The following is a 23,791-nucleotide window of genomic DNA, read 5'->3' as shown; positions in this document are numbered from 1 at the left end:
CTAATAGATCAAATATTTAAATATAAATCACAAAATTGTAAAGATTCCAGACTAAAACTGGATAAATTCCTTTTTATAACCTTGGAGTACAGAGCCCTTTCTACCTATGACTCAAAAACCAGACACCACAGAAAAAGATACATTCAGGTAATAAAACACAGGGATCTTTTACAAAGCAAAAAAGACTAACTGGGGAAAAATATTTGTAACTAATATCACATATAAAAAGCCAATCTCCTCAATATATAAAAGGCTCCTAAAAACTGGTACCAGAAAGACCAAAAATCCAATTTATTTTAAAAAATTGACTGAAGAAATAATATATCACAGTAAAAGAAATGAAAATGGTCCTTAAATGAAGGTATATTATAATGTATTTGAAAAATTAAAAAATAAAAATTGTCCAGCATTATTTTAAAAAAACTTTTAAAAACCCTACCACTTTGATCTAAGAACTCAAGAGATTGTATCACAAGGGATTTTTAAAAAACATTACTCCTAAAGTAAAATTTAAACCAAAGATTTTCTTTAATCTTTTTTTTTTTTTTTTTTTTTTTTTGCGGTACACGGGCCTCTCACTGTTGTGGCCTCTCTCATTGTGGAGCACAGGCTCCGGATGCACAGGCTCAGCAGCCATGGCTCACGGGCCTAACCGCTCCGTGGCATGTGGGATCTTCCCGGACCGGGGCACGAACCCGTGTCCCCTGAATCGGCAGGCGGACTCTCAGCCACTGCGCCACCAGGGAAGCCCTGTTTAATCTTTGATCAAAGTCAGAAACAAAATCTGCATTTGTCCCAAAATTCTCCTCTCAAAATCTCGGCTGTCAACTAAGTATTTTAGTTCATTGTTAAAATATTTTTTTCTTAGAAGTGCCCTAAATTCCTAAATTTTGAGATTAAACATCTCTATACTGACAGCCAGATTTTATTACCAAAACTAGTAATAGTTATGAACTGTTCTCTTGCCACCAATCTCCCCTTACTCCAACCTACCCCCCCTTCACTGTTGCCAGTTAATTTCCTAAATGTAAATCAGTTGAAGTCATTCCCTTGCTTAAAATATTCAGGAGCCCTGCGCTGCCTAATAGCAATCCTTCCCAAAACATTTATTCGAGTTTATAAACAGGAAACTGGTTTCTTTACTGAGCACTCAAGAGTCTAACATTGTAATGTTCATGTGAATCTCTAACTTTTCTCCCCCAGAGACTCTTATGGGGCTTGGATTTCCACAGAATGCCCTCCGAGAAAGCCTAGACTACAGGATAAACTGCAGACTCCTATCACGGGTAAAAGATCCCTCACAACCTTCCTAGCCTTCCAGTCCTAGTGCCTTCCCACAATGAACCTTGCTCCCTCAAGTCCAAGTTCTCCCAGGCCGCTGTCCCTCTGCCCCAGTGCCCTTACTGTTCGCCTGTAAACTCCTATTCACCCTCCGAAACTCAGCTCACACGCTACACCTCTGCAAAACCTCCCTTCACCACCTCCTCTCACCAAGGAGGCTACATGTTCCTTCCTTTGTGATCCAGTAGCTCTTCACACACATCTTCATTACATCACCCTAGGCTCTACGTGCCTCCAAGCAATTCACTTTTGAATCTTTTGTTCCCGTTGCCTCATCAGTATCTGACGTATGGGAGGCACTGTGAAATCTGGTCGACTCCACGAATGGCAGACAAAATATAAAACCTCCACCATACCACAGAACTGAGGAAACACTACTCATGATCTAAGTAAGATACACCCAGTCTGTTGAACAAGCACTTTTCCTTCAGTTCTTCTAGGATGTTATAAACACATTTCTCTTTTATAAGAAATGAAAGTTATTTCTGCTCACTAACCCACAGAGGAATTTATCTTTAAAAGTTGGGGTCTTTTGGGCTTCCTTGGGGCGCAGTGGTTGAGAGTCCGCCTGCCGATGCAGGGGACACGGGTTCGTGCCCCGGTCCGGGAGGATTCCACATGCCGCGGAGCGGCAGGGCCCGTGAGCCATGGCCGCTGAGCCTGCGCGTCCGGAGCCTGTACTCCGCAACGGGAGAGGCCACGGCAGCGAGAGGCCCGCGTACCGCAAAAAAAAAAAAAAAAAAAAAAAAGTTGGGGTCTTTTAAATACTAACATAAATGGCCTGGAATCTATAGAATTTGGAATAAAATTGGTAATTCCTGGATCCAGTGCAAACAAGTCCAGAACTGAAGGGCCTTAATGCTATACCAGTTTCATCAGAACAAGTGGAATTTTTTTAAAATAAATTTATTTACTTATTTATTTTTGGCTGCATTGGGTCTTTGTTGCTGTGCACAGGCTTTCTCTAGTTGCAGCGAGCAGGGGCTACTGTTGCGGTGTGCGGGCTTCTCATTGCGGTGGCTTCTCTTGTTGTGGAGCACGGGCTCTAGACACGCGGGCTTCAGTTGTTGTGGCTCGTGGGCTCTAGAGCGCAGGCTCAGTAGTTGTGGCCCACGGGCTTACCTGCTCTGTGGCATGCGGGATCTTTCCGGACCAGGGCTTGAACCCATGTCCCCTGCACTGGCAGGCGGATTCGCAACCACTGCACCACCAGGTAAGCCCTTGGAATATATTTTTACTCTTGTTTACTCATATTTATTTTATTCTTCTAATGGTAAATATTGTCCCATGTGATTTCACAGCCTATGCTTTAAATTTAGTTATTTATTTGTTTGTTTGGCTGCGCCGGGTCTTAGTTACAGCACGCGGGATCTGCATTGTGGCATGTGGAATCTAGTTCCCTGACCAGGGATCAAATCCGGGCCCCCTGCATTGGGAGTGCAGAGTCTTAGCCACTGGACCACCCGGGAAGTCCCCTCATAGCCTATGCTTTTTAAGATCTAATAATATATTTTCCCAAACCACAGTTTATAAATCAAAATTTCAAATCAGTGAGAATATTTTTAAAAATTATCTTCTCTTTAAGTGCTGTAACTACATTTCACTAATAACCAGGAGTGGGTCCTGTTTTCCGCGGTGTTTCAGCCTTTTCATTCCTCATCCTGTACCGCTTGTGTCTACTACAGGATCCATGATTTGTTCTCCATACTGTGAGCTAGTGAAGGTTTACACAACCATCTGCTTCTGGAAGCCGGGCCTCTGGCCAGAACCAGTCTCGCATGCTCATCACCCACCATGGGCACACAGTGGCACCCGTAAAGGCATGGCTTGTGCTTCTCTGCTCGGAAAGCAGAATTCTTTAGGAACCTGCTGTCAGAATGAACCATGGCGTGACACTCTTCAGGGACACTTTTGAATTACCAAGACTTTTCAGCTAGTGAATAAGTTCAACATGATGGGGGAAGGGGAGGAGGGGCAGAATGGCAGAGTTGTGAGTTTGAACGTTTATTTTTTGAAAGCTAAGAACTCGCAGATAATTTATCCGAAAGTCACTACACATTACTTCAGTTTTTAATTCTATTTTATAGTCTTTAGTAAACCCTATCTTTCCTAATCTTAGCAAAATCCATTTCCCCTAATCTCTACTACTCAATCAAAGCTAATATCATTATAATCATCACAGATTTAAAAGCTCTCGAGATAAATTAAGCTGGCATTGACCTGGATGGTACATACTTCCCTAGAGCAACCCCTAAAATTGGAGCTGAAAAGGCATGGGACTGCTACCATTATTCTAGCAAGTATTTCTTAGATTAAAAGAAACTGAAGAATCTCCAACATAAATATCATAAGTATTAATCCTAGATGCACTTTTTTTAATATCTTTGAAATCACAATATATCTTACAACTGATAGCATGTCACAATCTAATGGGTAGTGTTATTTTTTTTCTTTCTTAATAGTATGTATGGAGATGAAACCCAATAGGGTTAAGGATTAAGAAGACAAAGAAAACAAAGTAAAGAAGTTAATGTTTTATTCTTCCTAAAAGATTAATATGTTGAAAATAAAAGATTTGGTTAACTACAGTTAGAAAAACACACAAAGATTTATACTATGTGCTGTAACCAGAATGGCACGTGATGATAAAATGCCTTATATGCCTTTCTTCAAACTGTTCCCTCTGCCCAGACAAGTCACGTTATCAGACCCTGCCCGCCTGTCTGTCCTTCTCCATCATCCGCAAACGTCCACCTCCTCTTGGAAGTATCTCCTGACGCAACTGTCTACCCATCCTGACCCAATGTGAGTCAGGGCCTCCTCTTTTGCTCTCCTATAACAGACTGTGGCTATTTCTGGCATAACATTCTTACACTAAATTATCAATGGTTTTCATGATTACATCCTCTACTGGAACAGTGTTTGTGACTCACAGGAGTGAGTTGTGACCCATCACCTGCTCTTGAAATCATCTAAGTGGGTCTCAAGCTGCACATATTTTTATTTAAAGTTGTTTTAAAAAAACCTAGAATGGCCATAAGGCCACTGAGGGCAGGACCTGTGTTCTCTAACTCAGTGCCTGAGTAAAATATGTGTGCTCAGTAAATAAAAGATGGAAGCAGCCTAGCAGGCAGCTAACTGCATAACCATATCAGATTAAGAGGTCAACTTCTCCTCACTCTCAAGAACATTTGAGCTACATAAAGAAAATCACTGGGAATCTACCACTAATGTAAGTCATCTACATAGGAGAGCCTTTAAAACATTTGCTCACCTAACCAACCTATCTAAAACAGCACTCCTCTATCTCACTCTGCTTTTTTTCTTCTTCGTTTTCATCACCACCTGATCTATGTTGTATATTTATTTACTTGTTTATCCTCTGTCTCCTCCCACTAGAACATAAGCTCCCTGAGAGCAGGGATTTTAGTTAGTTCACTGCTCTATCACTAGTGCCTGGAGTAAAGCCTGGCACATAGTAGGCACTCAGTAAACTCCCCCAAGTATATAAAAAATTTCTTTTTAAAATAGGTTGAGTCACAAAGGGTAGGTGTCTGCCTTCTTATCTTCAAGGTCTCCATAGGAAAACAAACAAACAAACAATATTTTACCCCCCTTATCACTGAGTTACTCCACATCAGAGAGGAGAAGGATAAAAATCTTTTAAAAATGTTAGTGTTGGGGACTTCCCTGGTGGCGCAGTGGTTAAGAATCCGCCTGCCAATGCAGGGGACACAGGTTCGAGCCCTGGTCTGGGAAGATCCCATATGGTGCGGGGCAACTAAGCCCGTGCACCATAACTACTGAGCCTGCGCTCTAGAGCCTGCGAGCCACAGCTACTGAGCCTGCGTGTCACAACTACTGAAGCCCGCGTGCCTAGAGACCGTGCTCCACAACAAGAGAAGCCACCGCAATGAGAAGCCCACGCACCGCAACGAAGAGTAGCTCCCGCTCGCCGCAACTAGAGAAGGCCTGCATGCAGCAATGAGACCCAAGGCAGCCAAAAAATGAATTAAAAAAAAATTTTAAATGTTAGCGTAAAAGTCAGAAGCCTATACACATGCATATGATATTTGGTAGATTTTACTCAAAACTAGGCATCACAGAAATCCCTTGTTAAAGTTTTCCCTCCTTCCACAAGGTGGCACTGCAGGGTGTCGGGGGGGTGGGGGGGGGAGTCCCACCCTTACTCCTGCAAATTTTGGGGAAACGAATTAACTCCAAAGAAAATGAACAAAGAGTTTGGTAAGATATTACACTCAATTTTCATAATTGGAATTCGTGTTATTTTGGCAAAGAACTAGAACTAGCCTTTCAAGATCAATGAAGAATTTTTTTCTAAATAAGCAAGAAGTAAATATTTAAGACTCTTGAGAGGACAGATACATTTAAATATTTAAGTAGCATCTACTCATAAGAGACTAATACAGTTAAATGACCATTAAATTAGATCCTCAATAACCATATCAATTAGTTCAAGTCACTGTTTTTTGCCTTTTTTTTTTTTTTTTTTTTGCGATACCCGGGCCTCTCACTGTTGTGGCCTCTCCCGTTGCGGAGCACAGGCTCCGGTCGCGCAGGCTCAGCAGCCATGGCTCACGGGCCCAGCCGCTCCGTGGCATGTGGGATCTTCCCGGACCAAGGCACGAACCCGTGTCCCCTGAATCGGCAGGCGGACTCTCAGCCACTGCGCCACCAGGGAAGCCCTGGCAGGCGGATTCTTAACCACTGCGCCACCAGGGAAGTCCCTTTGCTTTAATAATTTAATATTTTAAAAGTATATATTCCATCATATAAAAATTTCCTCTCACCAGCTTGAATTGGTGAAATCTGGTCACACGCTATTCCTGGGAATACAAAATATACATCTCAGCTTCCCTTCACCTTACTTACTTAATCCCTCCAGTATTTAAAAGCATATGCATTTTGAGGAAACCTGTCTAAAACCTTGTAGAAATACAAAACTCACGAAGCTTCTTGTAATGTCTAGATATGCTATTACTCCATACCATGTGTGGAGGTGATGCAGCTGACCAAATATAATCTATTCATTATAACTTAAAGAATCCTCTAAAATAGGAACAGGGCAGTATCAACTCTGACACCCTTGTTCATCTATGTTGAGAATCACTGCTCAGAATGATGGTTGCTTTACTGACATTGTCCATGTGAACATTATGGAAGCAGAACTGATTTTCAAACCACAGGTTGTGACCTACTAATGTGCTGTATAATCAATTAGTGCCCTCAGGGCCAGTTTTGTTTTTTAATGGAGAAGAACAATATAAAATAGTATTCTAACACAACACTGTAAATCAACTATACTCTAATATAAAATAAAAATTAAAACAAAACACACATCAAAAAAAAAAACAGTATTAAGAGAATGAAAAGGGACTTCCCTGGTGGCTCAGTGGTTAAGAATCTGCCTGCCTATGCAGGGGACACAGGTTTGATCCCTGGTCCGGGAAGATCCCACATGCCGTGGAGCAACTAAGCCCGTGCGCCACACTACTGAGCCGGCGCTGTAGAGCCTGCGAGCCACAACTACCGAAGGCCTCATACCTAGAGCCCGTGCTCTGCAACAAGAGAAGCCACTGCAATGAGAAGCCTGTGCACTGCAACGAAGAGTAGCCCGAGCTCAACACAACTAGAGAAAGCCCGCGCAGCCATACATACATACACACATAAATAAATAAATAAATAAATTTAAAAAAAGAACGAAAAGACCAGCCTGGGAGAAAATATTTATAAAACACATATCTGATAAAGAATCTGTATCCTAAATATACACAGAACTCTTAAAACTCAATAAGAAAACAAAGAACCCAATCAAAAAATGAACAAAAGATCCATATACCTCATCAAAGAAGATACACAGATGGCAAATCAGCATGTGAAGAGACGTTCATCAGAGGTCATTAGGGAATTGCAAATTAAAACAACAATGAGAAACCACTACACACCTAACAGAATGTCCAAAATCCAGAACACTGACAATACCAAATGCTGACAAAGATGTAGAGCAATAGGAACCTGCTGGTGGAAATGTGAAATGGCACACCCACTTTGGAAGACGGTCTGGCAGTTTCTTACGAAACTAAACATATTCTCACCATGAGATCCAGCAATTAAGATTCTTGGTATTTACCCAAATGAATTGAAAATTTATATCTACACAAAAACCTACACACGAATGTTTATAGTAGCTTTTTATTCATAACTGCCAAAACTTGGAAGTCACCAAGATATCCTTCGGTAGGTGAATGGATAAATAAACTGTGGTGCATCCAGAAAATGGAATATCATGCAGTGATAAAAAGAAATGAGCTATCAAGTCACAAAAAGACATGGAGGAAACATAAATGCACATGGCTAAGTGAAAGAAACCAGTCTGAAAAGACTACATACTGTATGATTCCAACTATATGACATTCTGGAAAAGAAAAAACTGTGGAGACAGTAAAATGATCAGTGGTTGCCAGGAGCTGAGGGTGGAAAGAAGGATGAGTAAGTGGAAGGAAAAGAATTTTTTAGGGCAGTGAAACTACTCTGTATGATACCATATTGGTAGATAAATGACACTCCACATTTGTCAAAACTCACAGAACTGTACAACAGAAAGAGTGAACCCTCATGTAAACTATGGACTTTAGTTAATAATAATGTATGAACATTAGTTCATTAATTATAACAAAGGTACCCCATTAAAGCAAGATGTTAATAATAGGGAAAACTGTTGGGGTTCAATCTTTCTGTAAACCTAAAACTGCTCTAAAAAGCAGAGTCTATTAAGTTAAAATAAAAAATAAAACAATACACTACATGTGGTAAAGGTTGAGTCCTGTCTCCTGAAATTCTGACTACATATATCCATATAGAGAGATACAGGATTGTGTGTAAGACTGGGTCACGTTGTAAAGGTGTTTCTTGGTGTGGGTCATGGTCCAAGAAGTTTGGAAGAAACTGCTCTCAGGGCCTCATGAAACCCCCCAGGATTAAATGAAAAAATCACTACACTGGGGGAAAAGCACTCCCATCAACATTTATCAGTGCTTATTACTAGGCACTGTGATACACACTTCACACATTCTCAATTCACACACCAACTTTGTGAGATAAATACCAACCTTCATTTTACAGATTAGGGAAAGGAGGCTTGGAGAGGTTAAATAACTTGTCCAAGGTCACTGAGCTAATAAATGCCAGAGTAGGATTGGATTTAACCCTGGTCTGACCGACTCCAAAGCTATGGTCTGAACCACTACTCTAAACCACTTCAAAAGAAAAAAAGCAAAACAGCAGAATTTTAATAAATACCTTCTACTTACAGTATACTCCCCATTATTAGATAACTTCTCAACTAACCAAATTTTATCCAGTGTCTACAGTTGAAGCTATCTAAAATGCAAAGTTAATCATACAAGGGAACCAGAACAAAGAATCATGCATTTTTTCTAATTATTCAACTATAAAGATGATCTCACTAATAGATGTTCTAATTAAATTTTCTTGACCTTACAAAATTTTAAATTAGGTGTACCAACAATTTTCAGAATAAGGCTTCCTCTTTCTACATATTTCTTTGTAAAATTCAAGAAAATATATTCCTGTAAGTATTTTTTTAAAAATATTTATCTACTCCTAGGTATATACCCAAGAAAATTAAAAACATATGTCTACACAAAAACTTGAACAAAAAAGTTTATAGCACCATTACTCATAACAGCCAAAAAGTGGAAACAGCCCAAACTGATGAACGGATAAACAAATGTCGTATATCTATCTATACAATGGAATATTACTTGATCATAAAAAGGAATGAAGTGAATGCTACAAACATGGATCAACCTTAGAAACACTGCCAAGTGAAAGATGCCAGATACAAAAGGTCACATGTTGTGTGATTCCATTTACATGAGATGTCCAGAATAGGCAAATCCATAGAGACAGGAAGTAGATTAGTGGTTGCCAGGGAATAAGGGGAAGGAGGAATAGGAAGTGACTGCTAATGGGTACAGTTTCTTCTTGGGGTGATGAAAATGTTCTAAAATTAGATAGTGGTAACAGTTACACAAGTCTGTGAATATGTTAAAACCACTAAACTGCATACTTCAAAGGAGTGAATGTTATGTGAAATACATGTCAATAAAGCTGTATTTAAAAAATATCTAGCTATACCAATTATTCAACCTATATAATCAGTAAAATATTTTTCCCAATGGAAACAACTTTAAATAAATATTATGGGACTTCCCTGGTGGCACAGTGGTTAAGAATCCATCTGCCAATGCAGGGGACACGGGTTCGAGCCCTGGTCCGGGAAGATCCCACATGCCGCGGAGCAACTAAGCCCGTGCGCCACAACCACTGGGCTTGTGCTCTGGAGCCCGCAAGCCATAACTACTGAGCTCACGTGCCACAACTACTGAAGCCCACATGCCTAGAGCCCGTGATCCACACGAGAAGCCACCGCAATGAGAAGCTGGCACACCACAACAAAGAGTGGCCCCCACTTGCCACAACTAGAGAAAGCCCGTGTGCATCAACAAAGACCCAATGCAACCATAAATAAATAAATAAATATCATTTCCTTGTATATATTTTTCTTTTCTCTAGTAATAAAGATTTATAATTGTACAAATCCTGTTTTTTCATGTCTGCTAATACCAAAAGTTGAGTACTAATCCTTTTGCCAGCAGAAAACAAAGCTCAAAACAAGGATAATTAGTAATGTCTCTGAAGAACACTTTAATATAATCACGCGTATAGACACCATAGCAAATACCATCATCTGTACAAAATCAGAATAAAATTTATGAAGGAAAAGTAAGTCCAATAGCCCTCCTATCTCTTTACAAATGACTCCGTGCATTTTGTCTTTCAGGTTTGAGCCAGCTCTTAAAAACCATGATGCTACTTTGAATTTGCCTATAATGCTCTGAGTTACCATTCTCAAAATATTTCTCTAGAAAAATAAGCAAAACTCAAGTGTAGAAAACAAAAGTCCCAGTGCCTGGAGATTATCTATGCCATTTACAAAGGAAAAATACTTCAATAGGTGTCCCTTAGGCCTCATGGAATCTAAATTCAGGCACTAATGACATGAACCATGATAAGATGTCCTAATGAAACAAGACAGACCACTGTTGTTACAGCAGAGTGATATGGTGGATAAAGTTTCACCTAATTAGGTGAGTTCCACGGAAGAAAAAGTTTGGTGTTAGCACTGTTCAATAACAACTGTAACCAGGATCTAGAAATCACTATGAAAAGGAAAACTAAACATTAATTTACTAATCTCCATATAAAACCCACTGTTAAAAAAAAAAGACTTGCCTAAATTTCGTCATCAACTTTAAAAAGAGAAACCTCAAGGTTTTTAAATAAGTTTTCATAATAAATGCCTTGTTGGTATGTTATGCTTAGGAAAATTGCTTGTTGGAAGTAGGACACATACAGAGCTACAATTGTTTTTTTCAAATTATGCTAGTTCTGACATACCTTAGGTGCTTAAAATCGAATGAAGTTTATAACAAGATACTTAACTTCAAAGGACTTTTCCAATTTATTAATAATAAAAATAGCTATTATTTCAGTGCTTACTATGTTCACAGACAGGCCTTCTGTTTACCCATATTATATCTCTGAACTCTCCCAACAGGTCTACGGAGCTAGGTGCTAGGATGATCGTGTCACTGCATACAGACTGAAGGACTGCCCAAGGTCACGTGACTAAGAAGTGCCAGAGTGTCTGACCCAAGAGTGTCTGACTCCAAAGCTTAAGTTTCTACTTGAATAGCTCAGGAACAAAGCTGTGAACACCTTTAAAAACAGAACAAAAAACAACACAACTATTCAAGTTCTTCATCCCTATGAAACAGTAAGAAACAATCTCTATTCAAAAGTTATCAGAAACGTAAACTATTTTTTTTATAATGGAAGAACTCACTTCAAATATATAATGTACACATTCCTTTGAAAAGCAAAACACTGTAAGTATGAATACAAAACAGTAAATTAGTAGAGACTCATTATAAAATCCAAAGATGAATGTACTCCACAGCCTAGACTGCCTCTGGGAAAAAATTCCTACTAACAAAGACTAAACTGAAAACTGATGCCTTCCCACTCCACGTCTTCACCTCTTTCTTGACCTGACCTGGGTCCTGAGATTTGGATCTGCTCAGATACCAGAAGAACCTTTATAAAAACCTGTGTACAATTTGCAAAACTTCAAAACCATTCCTTTTGAAGAGAGAATTATGTATTCCATCACTCATTACAACATGAGGCTGCATATAAGTTTTCTTATTATCACACATCCAAATTTTTACCTTTCCAAACAAAAAGCTCTATTATGGAGATCTGACTGAATTTCTGAGTATTAATATTGTCAGGAAGTTATATGTTTTCAGAAAGAGAAAAGAATGAACATTTTCTTAGCCCCTACTAGGCAATCATACACCAATTCAGTCCTCACGGCAACCTCAGAGACCCCAACTGGGATGGCTTTCAGATGACAATTCTCTCCCCTCTTCTCTGGGACGCACACTTGGCAAGTTTTCAGGGGTCAGGCTTATTTTACATGCCCATCCCTCTTGCCATTGCTGACTCAAACTAAGGAAGATATGTGATGAAAAATGTTCTTCGTCCCACAGATATCCACTGAGTGCCTACTGTGTGCCAGGCGCTGGAGATTCAGCACTGACAAAGCAGACAGTGTTCTTGTGTCTGCTTGTGGAGTTTTCATTATAGTTTGAGGAAAGAGACAAAATAAGTAGGTAGAACATGTATCGTATGGTGGGTGGTGATGTATACTATGGAGAAAAGCAAAGCAGGCAAAGGAGATTGGGAACAAGGCAATTTTAATTTTAAGTAAGGTGGTTAGAAAAGGCCTCTGGGAAGGAGGTGAGAGAATGAGCCTGCAGACAGCCTGACAGAAGAGCACTCAGGCAGAGGGAACAAGTGCAAAGGCCCTGAGGCAGAAGGAATGCCTGGTACGATTCAGAATCAACAAGGAGTCAGCTTGGCTGGAGCAGAGAAATCAAGGGGAGAAGAGTAGGTGATGAGAGGTAAACTACTAATTAGGCTTCTGCTCAGAGGGAGCTTGGAAGTCCTTAGAGTTCAGCTAAGAAGTGGCATGTTTTACCATCATGATTTACAGACTCACTCGGCTGCTTTGTTGAGAACAGACTGAGGGTGAAGAAGCACAGAAACAGGAAGGCCCTTAGAAGACGAACCCAGGAATCCAGGAGAGAGAGAGAATCCCGGAGGCAGTGCAGAACAGAAGCTGGCTAGACTGTGAAGGTAGCTCTGATCTGCTGATGGAGTGGATGCTGAGAAAGAGGCTGTGCCGTAGAGAGGGGGCCCACCACCCCTGATGCCAAGGTCCCCAGAGTCGTCCCAGTTCCTGCTCCACCTGAAGATTCCATTGTTCAGCTCTCCCTCCAGCATCCTTCCAATAAAGCCCCTTCTAAGATTATTTTTTTTAATTTTTTGGCCACACCTCACGGCATGTGGGATCTTAGTTTCCTGACCAGGGATCGAACCCACACCCCCTGCACTGGAAGCGCAGTCTTAACCACTGGACCGCCAGGGAAGTCCCTTTTCTAAGATTTTAGAAAGTACTTGCAACCAAAATCAACTCAACTACTAAAGTTGCTATCGTTTTACAAATGAGAAACCTGAGGTATAAAAAAGGTTCAGCGCTCATCCAAGGCACAGCAGTTCCTGGGTAGCTGAGTTCAGATGTGAACACACAAGTCTGCCTGGCTCCCGAAAACCTGTGCCACACTGCCTCCCAGGCCTTGACTAGTCCTCTACCTGCAAACAGGCACAGAGAGCATAAAAGCAAAACAAAACCAAAAGCAAAAGTGGGAGGGAAGTAGGGAGAAAAGGTCAGCAAGAAAACCCGCTTCAGGGCCAGCATTTCACAAGACGTGAGAAGCAGGATCATCCTGTTACGGAGACCTACCTCCCTTTCCCTCCACCCCACAGGGTCAAGGGCCTCAGCAACTCTGTTCCGCAAACACATGGAAGTCCCAGCTCTGTACCAAGTTGAAAGCTCCAACTGTCTCCATCCAGAAGAAGAGAGGAAATGGGGCTCAGGTTGACAGATCACCTTTCCTTTGGTCTTATCATCTCCCTACACTGCCACAAAATAGTTTTCTTCCCCCTCTGGTCACAAAAACAGTTAACGTATTATTGTTGGCTCAGCACTCAGAGTGATCTCACAAGGATCCACGTTTTAACACAAAAATAAAATGTTGTGTTTCCTGAGGTAACAGTCATACCAGTCCTACAAAAAGCATACATTTTAAGCTGCAAATTTGAGAGGACAGTACACAGGTGCCTCAATTTTTTTTCAATAGTCAGTAAAGTTGTTCGGGGAAAAAGAAAGGATAAAAAATTTTTTTGGTAATTTGAGTTATTTTAGAGTAAATAACCACTTGCTTCTTAATCCATTCATAAAAGCATTCAATGCAATTAAAAGGGATATGCTGAGAGTTTCAAATTTAAGCTATCATAAAGATCAGTCATCAAATCTTAGAGCCAGAAAGGAGACTTACCTAACCACCACTCTTTCCCCATTTTACAGATGAGGAAGCAGAAGCCCAGAGAAGGAAATAATTTGTCAAGGTTAATAAATCTTATTAGTAACAAAACCAAGACTGAAATCAGGTCTCTCAATTCTCAGCCCAGCAGGCTGCCTCCCTTTCAGCAGTTTATTTAGTTACACTGTTTACTTAATATTGAATGAGAAGGTCTGTGAAATGTCCAGCAAGAAGCCTGACATACAATATTCTCTCAAATCTAATTTCCTTCCTTTCTTGTTTATTTAAATACCTGGCAACAACCCTGGGCACTGCAAAAGTTAGAAAAACGCCAGAACTAAAAATTATAGAAATGAATTGAAATTAAATTACAAAAGAGAACCATGAAACAAAATTGACAGAGGAACACATTATCAAGTGCAAATTATAAAAGGTAGCTGATCAGAAAACAGACCTATAATAAATTTTGAAAATGACTCCATGACTATCAATGGGATCCTGAAAAATGTAAGCTAAGTGACACTATTTGTTAAAAAGGCATTCAATTGGGATATAACTAGGTGACCATATAATTAAGAACCAAACATGGTCACTTTGAGTGGGGAAAAAAAGCTAACAAAACAGAATGCCAGGACAACAGGCAAAAACCAAGATGTTCTCTTGCACACCTGGATGTATGGGCACCCAGTATAAATCACACCTATGGAAAACTACATTGTTTCATCTGCAAGAAAACACTCCCAAGAGATGAGTACCACAAAGCAACAAATATTTTAAAAATCAGGACTAAAGAGAAAATGAAAACTACAGAATAGATTTTTTTTTTCCATGAATATTCATTCCAACTATCTACTTCACCGGCAGATGAAAAGTAAGCCCTGACCTCCCTGGTGGTGCTGTGGTTAAGAATCCGCCTGCCAATGCAGGGGACATGGGTTTGAGCCCTGGTCCGGGATGCCGTGGAGCTAGTAAGCCCGTGCACCACAACTACTGAGCCCGAGTGCCACAACTACTGAAGCCTGTGCGGCTAAAGCCCGTGCGGCTAGAGCCCGTGCTTTGCAACAAGAGAAGCCACCCCACTGCAGCAATAAATATTTTTTAAAAAGTAAGCCTTATAAAATGACTCATCAATCATACCTCAAAAAAATTCTTTTCCACCCTTAATCCAACAGAAACAAGGAAAAGAACCATTTATGACATGCAAGTGAAAGAGGTAGGAGCATCATCCCCATTTTACAGATGAAGAAGCAGGGTCAAGAGAATTTTTTTTTTAATTTACTTATTATTTTTTTATTATTTATTTTTGGCTGTGTTGGGTCTTCGTTTCTGTGCAAGGACTTTCTCGAGTTGCAGCAAGCGAGGGCCACTCTTCATCGCGATGCGCGGGTCTCTCACTATTGCGGCCTCTCTTGTTGCGGAGCACAGGCTCCAGACGCGCAGGCTCAGTAGTTGTGGCTCACGGGCCTAGTTGCTCCGCGGCATGTGGGATCTTCCCAGACCAGGGCTCGGACCCGTGTCCCCTGCATTGGCAGGCAGATTCTCAACCACTGTGCCACCAGGGAAGCCCCCAAGAGAGTCTTGATACGTCACTCAAGGTCCAAATCTAAACTCGGGGATGACTCCAAAAGCTACAAGGCCCATCAGAGTCCCAGGTCTCTTTTAGGACAGATAGCACAGCTTGGCAGGCCACCTCTCTCCCTCCCTTCAAGATGAGGCAGACAGTGTTTCTATCCTCAAAAGAGAATGAGGGGAGGGGGGATGGGCTTGGCATGTAGGTTTGGCACACCTCACCCAGCTGTGGGTCTCTCTCTTTCAGCCAAGGCCAGAAAAAGCTCATGGACCACAATGACCCTAGTCACCAGATCTGGGCCCCGTGGGATAACCAAGGACACCCACAGGACAACCAAGATCCTACATCCAAGGAGTCAACTGACCTTGGAAATTCAAACCACAGAACCTAACTTCAACTTTCAAGGGTGCTGCAGTCCAGCACCCATCTTCCTCCTCAGCTGCTGTGAACAGCAATAAAAGTAACGGCACCCATTTACTGATTGACACTATGTGCTAGACCTCATGCTGAGCATTCTCCAATGCATAATATTGTTCAATCCTGCCAGAAATCCCGGGAAGAGGTTTTTGTTTTTCTTTGGGGTTTTTTCTTTTTTTTCTATTATCCTTATTATTTTTTAGGTGGCAAATTAACACCCACGTAATTTTTTTTTAGAGTCTAACAACAGATGTAATAAAAAACAGACAGTCCCCCTAATGACTCACACTTTTAAACAGCTGGTATATATCCTTTTAGACCTTTCTCTCCACCACAAAACTCTTTTCTTCTTTTTTACAGTGAGATCACATTAAGTAGAAAACGGGTTTTTCAGCCAACACTACATTTGGGGCATTTTTCCATAAGAATTCACACAGTTCTACTCCTTTTTTTTAGGCTATATATTATTTCTCCCTATGGCCACACCATTATTTATTGAGAGACACTGTTACTTTCAGATGAGGAGATAAACTCCAACAGGTATGTGACTTGTTTAAGGTCACAGAGTAAGTGGCAGGGCCAAGGCTGGACCCAGGCCTACCTGATTCCAAAGTCTGTGTTCTCAGACACTCGGTCCCACAAGGTACTTGTTTTGAAAGTTTCTGTCAACTAGACTACAAACCCCTTGAAGACAGGGAATCAGTGTCTTTAAGTCTCCAATGCCTAGCATTGTGTTGGCATGTAATAAGAGTTAATAAATATTTGTTGTGTAAATATCTGATGAATGTCACTTTTTTTGTACCTCGTTTACCTTCCCTCCTATGCCATTCATATCTTTCACAGTGCCCTGGCATATCATGGAGGCACAAACATATCTGTTGAAAGTATAGCTCTAACGCCATTCTCGGTCTGGGTCACTTGGCCTCTCTCCATCTCAGAATTCACCTGTAATGCCAGCTCAGACCCACCTGCTTCTCCAGGAGCTTCCCTAACAGAGGGCTTTCACGTGGAGATCCCTCTATTCAGCTCTAATACAACATCATAAAAAGTTAGCACTAGAAACAATCTTAGCAGTTATTCATCCTGTACCCCTCCTCACTCTGTAGTAATAGAGATCGTAATCCATGGTTTTATGACAAACTAATAAGTCTTCAACCCACAAGAAATTAAAAATTTCAAAACCAAAGTGCAAGGCACTTAAAGTAGATTTTGCTAGGTACTACTTGAGGAGGGGATGGCAAGATACGAAGGCAGTGAAATTCTGCAACAAGTTAAATGTCTACTTGAGCCTCCAAAAGACTACTAACCCTGAGTTTATAGTCTCGTCCTGCCTGACTCCATGGTGGTGCAGAATTTTGACCTTGGTAACCTCTAGCACCAGACTTCTCTGAATATTAGCCAAAACCTCATCAACTGATAGAAATGGGCTCTTCTATTGTATGATTAACCATAAAGCTTCAGATTAAGAGATTTTAATCTCTTAATTTAATCTCTTAATTTTGCGTAACAAAAAAAACTGGCAAAACAAAAACAAAAGATAATTTTCCATTAAATTTAGTCATGGAACTTAGCTACTTTGACTTGACTATCAAAAGTATAAGCAGGGGGGCTTCCCTGGTGGCGCAGTGGTTGAGAGTCCGCCTGCCGATGCAGGGGACACGGGTTCATGCCCCGGTCTGGGAGGATCCCAACATGCCGCGGAGTGGCTGCGCCCGTGAGCCATGGCCGCTGAGCCTGCGCGTCCGGGAGCCTGTGCTCCGCAAAGGGAGAGACCACAACAGTGAGAGGCCCTCGTACCTCAAAAAAAAAAGTATAAGCAGGGGACTTCCCTGACGGTCCAGTGGTTAAGACTTTGCCTTCTGATGCAGGGGGTGAGGTCGATCTCTGGTTGGGGAGCTAAGATCCCACATGCCTCAGGGCCAAAAACCAAACAAACAAAAAAACATAAAACAGAAGCAATATTGTAACAAATTCAGTAAAGACTTTAAAAATGGTCCACGTCAAAAAAAAAAAAAGCATAAGCAGCTGCTACTGCTACTATAAAAATATCCCATTTTCCCTCCCAGTTACCCCATATGAGCCTTAGTATCTGATTATCAGCAACTCTCCAAAAGGACTCCCACCAGAAACCAACTGGACCATGAGGTATTCTCTGTTAACCATGATATTTGAGGATTTGTTCGATTCTAGAGGCAAATAACCATATAAGGAGATAATTATCCTCCCGTGTTTATGACAAGACACTGCAGTATAATAGACACAAAAAACCAAAACCCATAATGTAAAGCAAAGTATTACAATGTATATAACATAAACTGGACACACTTACAGGATCACTCATTCATTTAGGAAAATTTTACTGAGCCCGACATGGCCCTGGGCCAGGCTCAGGACACAGACTGTCAACATCGCCCCAGTCACTGAACCTTGAGCTGAGACAGAGAAGAGACACCAGGAAACTACAGTGGGAAACTGCAGAGTGCCATGAGACCCCACAGAAGGACAGCCTGATCCAGATGCCAGCACCAGGGAAGACTTCCCAAAGGAAGCAACATGTAGGCTGAGACTAAAGGAGTTAGCCTTGAAGGGGAGTGGAGAATGTGTGCGGGAGCCAGGGGGTAAGTAGATTATGTTCTTTTGGGTTTTTTTAAAAAATTTTTATTCATTTTTTAATTGGAGTATAGTTGATTTACAATGTTGTGTTAGTTTCTGCTGTACAGCAAAGTGAGTCAGTTATACATAAACATATATCCACTTTTTTTAGATTCTATTCCCATATAGGTCATTACAGAGTATTGAATAGAGTTCCCCATGCTATTCAGTAGGTTCTTATTAATTATCTGTTCTCTATATAGTAGTGTGTATATGTCATTCCCAATCTCCCGATTTATCCCTCCTCCTTCCTTTCCCCCTTGGTAACCACAAGTTTGTTTTCTACATCTGTGACTCAACTGCTGTTTTGTAAACAGGTTCATTTGTACCATATTTCTTTTTTTTCTAATGTGTTTCTTTTTTTTAAATTATAAATTTATTTACTTATTTTTTGGTTGTGTTGGGTCTTCATTGCCGTGCGTGGGCTTTCTCAAGCTGAGGCGAGCAGGGAATACTTACTCTTCGTTGTGGTGTGCGTGCTTCTCTTTGCGGTGGCTTCTCTTGTTGCAGAGCTCTAGGTGCACGGGCTTCAGTAGTTGTGGCACACAGGCTCAGGAGTCGTGGTTCGCAGGCTCTCGAGCACAGGCTCAGTAGTCGTGGGGCATGGGCTTAGTTTCTCCGCGGCATGTGGGATCTTCCCGGACCAGGGCCCGAACCCATGTCCCCTGCATTGGCAGGCAGCTTCTTGACCACTGCGCCACCAGGGAAGCCCTGTACCATTTCTTTAAATTCCACATGGAAGCGCTATCATATGATATTTGTCTTTCTCTGTCTGACTTACTTCACTCACTATTACAATCTCTAGGTCCATCCATGTTGCTGCAAATGGCATTATTTCGTTCTTTGTTTATGGCTAATACTCCATTGTATATATGTACCACATCTTCTTTATCCATTCCTCTGTCGATGGACATTTAGATGGACCACTGCGCCACCAGGGCGCCTATTTTTTGATTGGGTTGTTTTTTGATATTAAACATGAGCTGTTTGTATATTTTGGAGATTAATCCCTTGTCAGTCGCTTCGTTTGCAAATATTTTCTCCCATTATGTGCGTTTTCTTTTCGTTGTGCTGATGGTTTCCTTTACTGTGCAAAAGCTTCTAAGTTTAATTAAGCCCCATTTGTTTATTTCTGTTTTTATTTTCATTACTCCAGGAGGTGGACCAAAAAAGATTTTTCTGCGATTTATGTCAGAGGGTGTTCTGCCTATGTTTTCCTCTAAGAGTTTTATAGTATCTGGTCTTACATTTAGGTCTTTAATCCATTTTGAGTTTATTTTTGTGTATGGAGATTACGCTCTAAGCAGAGAGTCTGCTTAACTGTTCCACAGACCACCAATCAATGACAGATGAAAACAGCCATGATTAAATAAACCCCATTAGGCACTGCCTTCTTCTGTGCCAAAAACTTGACATTTAAATAACCATACCCTAATTTGGTTATGTTTCCAGCCATGCTTCACTCTAGAAGGTGATAAAGGACCTCCTCTTAAATGTCTTCCACAGTGTTCTTTTTATATTTTGGGTTTACTTTTGCTATTCTTTTCTACTCTATTTACAAATGACAGTAGAAGGTGAAACTCTCAAAATAATTCAGTGTTAGAATATACTGAAGGAAAACTGAACTAGGTAGTCTTCCCAGACATACTAGGGCTGATGAAGTGTTTCTGAGAGAGAGTAGTTTAACTGTAACAGTACTAGTAGTTAAATGTTGATAAAATCATCCTCTCAAATTTTTCCTAATTAGAATCCTAAATCCTTTAATTATTAATTACACTATTTCTGTGGTTGTTAAGCACCCTTAATGTCCCAGCAAACAATAAAATTAGTTACCCAAAGACATCAATTAGAATATATCCTCACAAAATTACAATTTTTCACCTGTGAAAACTTGTTAAATACCTATCTAAATTAAGCAGTCTCCAAAGCAAAAATGTTTTTTAAATGTACTGAATCAAGATCATTTAACATTTTGGAGATGCTCAACATTTGGAGGATAAAAGCACACATCTATAGTGCTTATTATAATAGACCAGGCACTGTTATAGGTTCTTTATATATAACTCATTTAATACTTACAAAACCAGCGAGGTAGGTACTACTATGACCTCCATTTTACAGATGAGGACACTAAGACACAGAGAGATTAACTCACCCGAGATCACATAGGTAGGAAATTAAATAGTTGAAATTCAAGCCCAGACAGTCTACCCCCAAATCCGTGCTCTTTAACTACTGCATTACACTGTCCCTCAATAGTTTTTCGAAAATAAAAGCAAAAATTAGTAAATGAAAACTACTATAATAAAACACCAGGGACTTCGCTGGTGGCACAGTGGTTAAGAATCTGCCTGCCAATGCAGGAGACACAGGTTTGAGCAGTGATCTGGGAAGATCCCACATGCTGCGGAGCGGCTGGGCCCATGAACCACAACTACTGAGCTTGCGCTCTGGAGCCCATGAGCCACAACTACTGAGCCCACGTGCCACACTACTGAAGCCCGCACGCCTAGAGCCCGTGCTCCACAAGAGAAGCCACCGCAACGAAGAGTAGCCCCCTGCTTGCTGCAACTAGAGAAAGCCCGCGCACAGCAATGAAGACCCAACGCGGCCAAAAATAAATAATTAATTAAAAAAATAAATAAAACAAAACACCAGCCATGTATAATCCTTGAGGAATTAATTCTTATGAATGATAGCATTCTCTGAATAGCTGAGCATCTAACCCCTTTGTCTGAGCCAAAATCTGAAACTGTGCTGTCCATTTGATATGGCCACTAGGCACACATGGCTACTGAGAACTTGAAATGTGGCTAGTCCAAAATCAGGTGTGCTGTATGTATACAATGTGTCCTGGAATTTGAGAGGCTTAGTATGAAAAAAATGAATGTAAAACACCTCACCCATCATGTTTTAATATTAAATGCATGTTTAAATAATTTTTGGATATAGTGAGTTAAATAAAATATATTATTAAAATTAATTTCACTTTTTTATGTGGCTACCAGAAAATTTAAAATTGCATTTTTGGCTCACATTATGTTCCTACTGGACAGAGCTCATCTAAAATGTGTCCAGCTGCTGTCTACATTACTGATATTATTTAGTCTTTTCTTGATGACTCAGTCATCATGAGGACCTTTAACCACCACCCTGTGTGTAGTCTGTAATCTGTCATTGTGCTATCTTTGGTGTTGACTGAGGTCAGGATGCCCACCCTCAGACCACAACCTCAGGTTTTCTTAAAGCTGTTTCTTTCTACGGTTTCCAGCAGCATGTCTGCCCACAGCTACACCCCTCCAGCAACCTCGGATGCAGCTTCTAAAGATTTAGAAGCCACGTAAATTAGAACTAACACCTACGAATCAATGATAAGTGAGGGCTGAGGAGGATCACCTCCAAGTTAGCTTCAACGCATGATTCTTTGACAACTACTTTGACTGCTTGGAGACCCCTTTCTGCCTTGACTATCCTGATAGACTCTTCTCATTGATTCCAGACACTTAATGCCAACTTTAACATAAATTAGAGCATTTACAACTCTCCTTAAAATCCTGCAACGGTAGTTTCAGTTTGAGATGAAAAAGTTCTGAAGATGAATGGTGGCGATGGCTACTGAACAATGTGAATGTGCTTAATTCCGCAGAACTGTACACTTAAAAATGGTTAAAATGGTAAATTTTGTTATGTATATTTTACCGCAGTTTAAAAAAAAACAACCAACTTCAACAGTTTCGTATCTTTCTCAGGATCAAGTTCAAACTTTCATGCAGGTCACACATGGCCCTCAGAATCTGACCTCTACTGACCTCCTTTCTAGCCCCCTTGCCTCATCTGGCCTTAAGCTCCAAGCAACTTCCCTCAATATACTACACCAATTCAGATCTCAATGCCCTGCAAACATTAAGGCCTCTACCTAAAATCCCTTCTTCCTCATCCTTCTCAACTCCATTCAAATGTCACCTCCTCTGTGAAAATTCCCCCGACATCCCAAGGCTGAGAAGACTCCTCTCACCACTGTGCCCTGCCGTACATAGCTTGTACTCTGCCAGGCGCACAGTCTTTATCTTTCAGAATGGCACTTTTTATTGACATGATTGTTCCCCACCGTGAGCTCACTGAGAGCAGGGACTGTGCCAGCCCTGGCACAGACCCAGCATATAAGGGATGTGCCCTAAATGCCTGCTGAGGTCATTCAGTAAACAAGTACTTACTGAATGCCGACCAGAGGCAGGCAGTATCCTAAGCACTGGGGATCCTGCAGTGGGAAAAGAAAATGAAGCCCCACTTTCATGGAGCCTCCACAAATATCTGCTAGGTGGACATAAGTACTCTAAAGAAAAATGAAGTACAATCAGGGAGGGACATTTTATACAGGGTGGCCTGGAACGTGCCAATTAGGTAGAGACCAGAGAGCAGGGGGTGAGCTTTTCTGCTGACAAAACACTGAGTGAAGTGAATCTGAGCTGGTTTTGAGCTGTGGTCTGGATAACAGAGGGTACTGGAAAGAGAAGGTAAACCTTCATTTCTAAGAAACACAAACCATCCCGCTCTGTCCTATCAACTGGATAGATTTTGCAATTACCACCTAGTTCTCCCGGCAGAAAGAACACAGGTATTCTACCTAGGTGGCGTAAAGTTCACTTATGGTCCTTTGCTGACTGAATCCTCTCTGCCATGAGGCCTTATGGTTGCTAGAGAAAACTAAGAGGAGCAGATGTTATCAACAGAATGCACTGAGCAGTTGACAATCCTCACAACCACGTTTTGAAATACACTGCTATTAAAACCCATTTTTAAAGAGGAAAATAAGACACAAAGAGGTTAAATAATTTGTCCAAGTTCACAGAGCTGGTAAGTGGCAAAGCTAGACTTTGAAACCAGACAGTCTTAGCTTCAGAGTTTGAGCTGATAATCACTATGCCCCCTGTTTTACATCTGTATTTCTATCATAAATACTCTGTTCGTATTGTTGGGTTTTTTTTTTCTGTTAATCCTGAAATCATCAAACTTTACTTCATCGTTCTTCACATTTTGACAAAATCTCACTTCTCATTCCTATTCTAACACAAAAATCTGTCTATATTTTGATCATTTGAGTTTAATTTTTTTTTTGAGTTTAATTATTTACTGATGTTATTTTCAAGACTGCCATGAGATAGAACTATAAGCATGCAATAGAGCAAAAAGCAAAATACAAACTATCAATACAGAGACACAGATTACACTGCTATAAAAAGTGTGCATATATACT

The 23,791-nt window shown here is 40.8% G+C and overlaps 1 protein-coding gene across 1 annotated transcript in view; it reads right to left on the bottom strand.

The window, feature by feature from the left end:
- Positions 1-23,791, bottom strand: part of PPP1R13B (protein phosphatase 1 regulatory subunit 13B) — a 75,034-nt gene that overhangs the window by 43,710 nt on the left and 7,533 nt on the right. The gene's annotated exons all lie outside the window — the stretch shown is intronic.

Source organism: Pseudorca crassidens, chromosome 1 (assembly GCF_039906515.1).
Source record: "Pseudorca crassidens isolate mPseCra1 chromosome 1, mPseCra1.hap1, whole genome shotgun sequence".
Classification (NCBI taxonomy): Eukaryota; Metazoa; Chordata; class Mammalia; order Artiodactyla; family Delphinidae; genus Pseudorca; species Pseudorca crassidens.
The sequence above is the reverse complement of the archived record's forward strand: the minus strand, read 5'-3'. Positions and strand labels throughout refer to the sequence as shown.